General features: G+C 39.7%; 1 long non-coding RNA gene across 2 annotated transcripts; it reads right to left on the bottom strand.

Moving 5' to 3' along the window:
• Positions 1–1,613: 1,613 nt before the first annotated feature.
• On the bottom strand, positions 1,614–4,979 carry LOC111932451 (uncharacterized). Of its 2 annotated transcripts, none has more exons than XR_015273651.1 (3): positions 4,826–4,979; positions 4,371–4,648; positions 1,614–3,802 (listed from the first exon to the last, which is right to left on the bottom strand). It is a non-coding gene; the product is annotated as an uncharacterized LOC111932451 (long non-coding RNA). The 2 variants fall into 2 exon arrangements; XR_002866158.2 differs by having other exon boundaries at positions 4,371–4,645.
• Positions 4,980–5,836: the final 857 nt, after the last annotated feature.

The following is a 5,836-nucleotide window of genomic DNA, read 5'->3' as shown; positions in this document are numbered from 1 at the left end:
TTCCCAGGTGACCCCAAGATCCTGTAGTAGATTTATGCTACACTTTGGAGATTTATGAATTGAGAGAGTTAAGAAGAGTATTGCAAACACTTTTAGATTCACTGGAACAAAAGAATAGAACAAAAACTAAACTTAAGGATTTTGTGGTAAATTTGTTCCCTGCAGTCCAATGTTAACTCTGGGAATTTGGCTCAGATCTGTGAGTTAAAGCAGCATTCCCTGGATCTTACTGCAATTTTCCATTCAGCAGCCTCCCCTGAAATTCTGTTATTAACATTTCCAGAAAAGCCTCCAGAGCAGAACCAGGCTCAAGAATGCATTTATCAGCAGATGCAATAATAGCAAATTTATTGCCCTGAAGAGGAAGCTATTGTAGATTATTTATATATATTTTTTGGACACTGACTTCTGAATTATTTGGTAATCACTTTATTTGTTGGCCTCACAAGACACAGAGAACAACTGAAACTGTTTATTGACTGTTTGCCTCCATTTTTCTTGTTGTCGTTTCAAGACTTGGAGCATTTGCTCTGGGCTAATTGGCTAATGCTTGTTCAAACTGACTCTTGCTTTAAATCCCCTCCCAAAGGAAGAACTCAGGGCAGCTATTAAAGAAATGATGCTGTTGGTTTTCTTTTCTAAAGGATTCTCACAAGGTTTCTTTGTCCTTCTTTCCCCCCTTTCCTTCTCTTGCTGTTTCTGCACCTCAGAACACTCAGCTTTAGTGGATGAGGTCAGCATGTGTCCAGATCACTTCTCCAGATGGAGAATTAAACTATCCAGTGAATCCTACAAAGCTGCTCAATATTTCATTCCAGTCTCACTGGAATGAAAGACAATAATGTCGAGATTTGAGTACTATTGATGCAATGTTCTCACAGGAGCTACTCAGGATATTATGGAACACAACTGTGGCTATAGAATGCTCCATGTTGATCAACAAAATCTGACAATACTTCTTACAACAATGTTTTCTAGCTCCCCACAGGAGGTGCTCTTCAGACAGGTTTCCCTCATTAATTTTCATCCTATTTCTCAATGTCAGCAAATTTATTAAGAGCAGGAAAAACAAAAAAAAAATCCCAGCTTTCTGTTCTTCACAGAATCCCAGAATGGTTTGGGTTGGGAGGAACCTTAAAGCCCATCCAGTGCCACCCCCTGCCATGGACAGGGACACCTCCCACTAGCCTATGTTGCTCCAAGTCCTGTCCAACCTGGTGCTGCCAGGGATCCAGGGGCAGCCACAGCTTCTCTGGGCACCCTGTGCCAAGGCCTCCCCACCCTCACAGAGAACAGTTCCTTACCAATATCCCATCCAACCCTACCCTCTGACAGTGGGAAGCCATTCCCTGTGTCCTGTCACTACATGCATTGGTGTCATTTTGAGAAAGGTTCTTTACTTGCTCTTGGTGCTGATTTTTTTTCTTGGTAGTCATTTCTGCTCTGAAATTTTGGTCCAAGTCATCACACATGCAAAAAGTAACCAAAAGTAAAACTTCCCCCCACTAGAGCTCATGGAAGTCTGGAATCTGCACTGGAAATCCTACAATTGGTAAACTGAGGTAGGAAAACACAGGAAGGAGTTTCTCAAGAAGGTTTAGTTCCTACAAATATTTGGTATCGTCAGGGTGGTCTTTTATTTTACACCACATTTCAGCAGAATACGAGATACACTTCAGCCAACATTGGAAGAGGAAGAAGATAATCAGAATTTTGGGGTATTTTCCAAAAAAACCCTCCTTTACCATTAATGAGTTCCTTTAAAGCTTACCTCAAGTCTCCAACTGGCAATATATACTAGGGAAATAATATTTTAAACTCTTCTAATAGAATGAATATACAGTGTTAGAGCATTTTCACTATAAATACACTGTCCTGTATGATGAGATGATTTCTACTTTGTGAGACCTTTAATTCATCTGCTCTAGGTGACAATTATCAAGCAGAAATCACAGCTATTATTCTTTTAATCTAATCAGCTATGGTCTAGTTTACTTCCAGATGTATCTTATCGACTAAAAAAGAAAACTCTAATAACTCACAGTTTCTCTGGGATCAGTTTGTCATAATTTGATTAATTCCCTCCTCATCTTCTTCTTTCTTTCTAATGTTATAAATCAGCCTAATCAAATTATTGTCACTTTCTCCATACAGGCAGAAAAAAGACAGATTGTCTTTGCTGTCAGCAGTTGGCAGAAGTCTGAAATACGAAGTTTGTTAAAACTTATGAACAAGCAAAAAGTACAGACTCAAAAAACTGTAGATTCCTTCCAGTGCTCCATAGACAGGGTATATATTAATCATTCATACAATTTCATCTCCTTCTTAGGCTCTGTCTTACTTAAATGCAGGAGTTTTGAATCAAATTTATCATTGTAAATAACCAGAGGGGGGGAGGAAAGAAGAGGAGATTCTGCAAAAGCAGTGATTCATGAGGGAAACTTTGATTTTGCTTGATATGTCTTGTCTGAACCTCTTTTAAATTGCTCAGCCTGGAGGCCATATTTCATTTTTGTTTGTTATCCAGCACTCGTCTGGAACAGTCCATCGTGCTGCAGCAGAGGAAACATGGAATGGCAGTGTTCTTCCCTAAATCAAAGCTGTATTTCCTTGGGAAATGATTCTCCTTGGGACTGCCTTTGCCTCCTATAATATTCCATGTGCCGTTTTTGCTAAGAATCACATCTTTCCTCATCTTATAACCTCAAGCTACTCTAGTAGATTAATCTGGTTAATTTAAGTGTGGAGAACATGCTTAGGTTGAACTTTTGATTTTACTGACTTCTCTAAAAACTTTTCTGAAGAGCAAGTACAACTAATTAAGAATCTTCTTGCTGCCAATATTACATAATGAAACTAAATCACAGAATTATATAGTAACTGGGAATAATCTGATTCTGAGAATGTCATGATTTATTTCCTCCAAAATGAGAGTACTAGAGAATAAGGGACAGAAACCTCACTTGGAGTAGTTTTTCTAACTAAAGACTCATTTTGAAAATGACTAAATAAGATTGGAACAGGTTGTACAAATGAGAAGGAAAATAATTTAGTTTTATGTAAGTGTCATTATGTTTGGCTTAAAGCTCACAAAAAGCAAAAATGGGAGGAATTGCTGTTAAGTCTATAATGTCATTAAATAAAAAAACACTGGTGCAATGTTTCTGAGGAAAGCTCAGAACTGATGCATGGTGGGAAACTGTTTCAAAGAATGAGAAGAAAGTCCGTGTACACAGGAATAAAATACTACAAACTTGCACAAAGCATGTTGATTCATTTACAAGAACATCTTTGCTTCTGTCCTTCCTCTAGCTGTAGTTCTTGCACTGGTATTTTACAGCTCTGGGCAGGCATTGAGAAAACTGTCACACTTGCCAAGCCTTTAGACTGTAAAACTTTTATTCTCCCATAAAGCAGTGGAAGATGAGCCTGGACTAGACTGTCCAATATAAGTGTTCTAGAAAAGGAAAATTCCAGGTAAATAGAGTTGATCCAACACAACTGCAGCATTAGGGACTCTTCTGTTCTGCCTAGTGACAAAGGGACCAGGAGGGTGGGATTAATCTTTCCTGGTTTTTCTGATATCAGGTAAATTCACGTCTTTAGTGCAGCACTGCGACACAAAAGGCTTTCCAAATGATCAACACTGATATTTTATCAACAGCTCCTTGGCTCCTTGTTCTCACCAGACACATCTTCTGCTGACTGGTGCAGAATTTCCAATCAATGAAAGAATTCACAAGTATCTTTCCAGTATCTATCTGGATTTCTTCATTGTGACTTCATTGTGAAAGCTCCCATCCTAGATTGCACAAAAAACAATTGTGTGAGGGATTCCAGAGGCTTGTTCATGTTGAGTGGCACCATATTCATTTTTGAATTAACCTATTCAAAGATGTGTTTCACGTAAACTCTCTGAAAAAAAATCCCCAATAACAACAGAAAACACTGGAAAGTGAGCTGGGAAGATCAGGTGAAACTTAACACTGGCAGCTGAATTCTGTTTCATGTGGCAAATATTTCCTCCACCACATTCTCCATAAATATATATTTTTACAAGCTTCTTTTGGAAAAAAAAATAAGAAAAAGGACAATTAAATGGAAAAGTAACAACATATAACCACCTTTCCTGAGCCCTGACACTAGAAACTCAAACCCATCTAGTTTAAGCCAGAGAAAAGGCGACACAGATAGCAAATGAAGGTCTACTCATGAAATGAGACTCAGGGTGCCTAATTAATGCTCCACAAGATCAAGGAAACAACAGCAAAAAAGCACCAATTATTACTAAAAAAACAAAACTTCTTTGGGTAAAATGAGAAAGTTCCTTCCTGCCAGCCCAGAGAAAACAGGGGATTCCCAGGACTCACACTCAGGCAGGTGATCATTCCCAGCACATTAATGAAAAGCAGTGGGAAGCAGCTGTCTCATTTGCAGGCCTTTCAGATGTCAGGCAACCTCATGACTTCAGTGGAGATTTCCTCTCCTAATGGTCTTTGTGCTTCACAAGTGGGAGGTGCTGCTCTGAACTTCTGTCACCAAGGAAATTAGAGATGGCTGTGATGAGAAGATTTAAAAAGATCAGTCCATCAGGCTGATTTCGAGCTCCAGACTTCACTGGATTCATTCACTCAGAAGACACTTCCTGCTAACAATTAAATGTTAATTAAGATTGGGACTACAAGTGAAGCAGCTTTCAACCCCCACTAACTCTAACCCACCTCTGAGTACACAGTATTTTGGAGTTAATGCTGAATTGTTGGTGACATGAGAGGGAAATAAAACCCAAGAAAAGCAAGTAATGAAAAAGGAAACAATTGCTTACCTCCAAAGAGCCCCTGAGCCATGGCAACACCCACTACCCTCCACCTACCCATTTTTATTTATGATAAATAAATACAATGTCAGGTGGTCTGGGTTGTTTGGGATCAGCTGTCCTGGCTGTGTCCCCTCCCAACTCCTTGTGCACCCCCAGCACCTCACAGGGAGGGAGAGGAGGAGTAAATGCTGTGTGAGCACAGATCAGCAGCAGCAGAAACATCAGTGTGCTATCAGTGTGCTATCAGCACTACTTTCAGCATTGTTCACCCAATTTCAGAAAACAGCCCCATGCAAGCTGCTGTGGAGAAAGTGAACTCCACTCCAGCTAAAAGCAGGACCTGGTCACAGACCTTGGGGTGTTTCAGTCAGGAGATCATTCTGGAATTCACTCAGAATGAGGGAACTGCAGTGGCCTCAACTTCTTTCTTCCCCCATCCTCCTGGTTTGACTTCTCACTGCCTGAAAACAGTCTCCCCAGTCCCATGCCACTTCCTCCCCTCCTGGAAAGCAGGATCCCATCTCCTCTAAATAATCCTGACATTTTTTTTTTTCTCTTCTGTTTATCTTTTTAGGTGTTCAGGAAGATTCAGTCTGTTTGTAATCACTTGTGCTCATATTTTCCTTACTGAAGTGAATATACCACAGCCTATTCTGAGTTGTTTGTGAAGATCCCTGTCTCTGGGATGGGGCAAAGTCACAGAAAGAGGTGTCTGGCAATGTCCCCAGTACAATTTCTTTCAGTTTATATTAAAATAAGTGTGCCTGAAGTTTTAAATCCTTTCTTTTTTCTCTCTTATGTACAGTGTGCATTTTTGACTGAGAAATACTGCTAAAACTTGCATCAGAGGTAAGACAAAAATGAACACCAGCCCTAATACATTGGATGTATTTTGTGGTCACAGCCATGAAATCCGTTCTTCAGCTTTCCTCCCCTGCTACACTGTGTTATTTACCTGTAATAATTAAATCCATATCCTATTTTTATCTTGGCCTGAATGACCTAGAGATTAAACAG

Source organism: Cyanistes caeruleus, chromosome 9 (genome assembly GCF_971803275.1).
Source record: "Cyanistes caeruleus chromosome 9, bCyaCae1.hap1.1, whole genome shotgun sequence".
Lineage (NCBI taxonomy): Eukaryota > Metazoa > Chordata > Aves > Passeriformes > Paridae > Cyanistes > Cyanistes caeruleus.
Note: the sequence above shows the minus strand (reverse complement) of the source record. Positions and strands in the feature narration are given on the sequence as shown.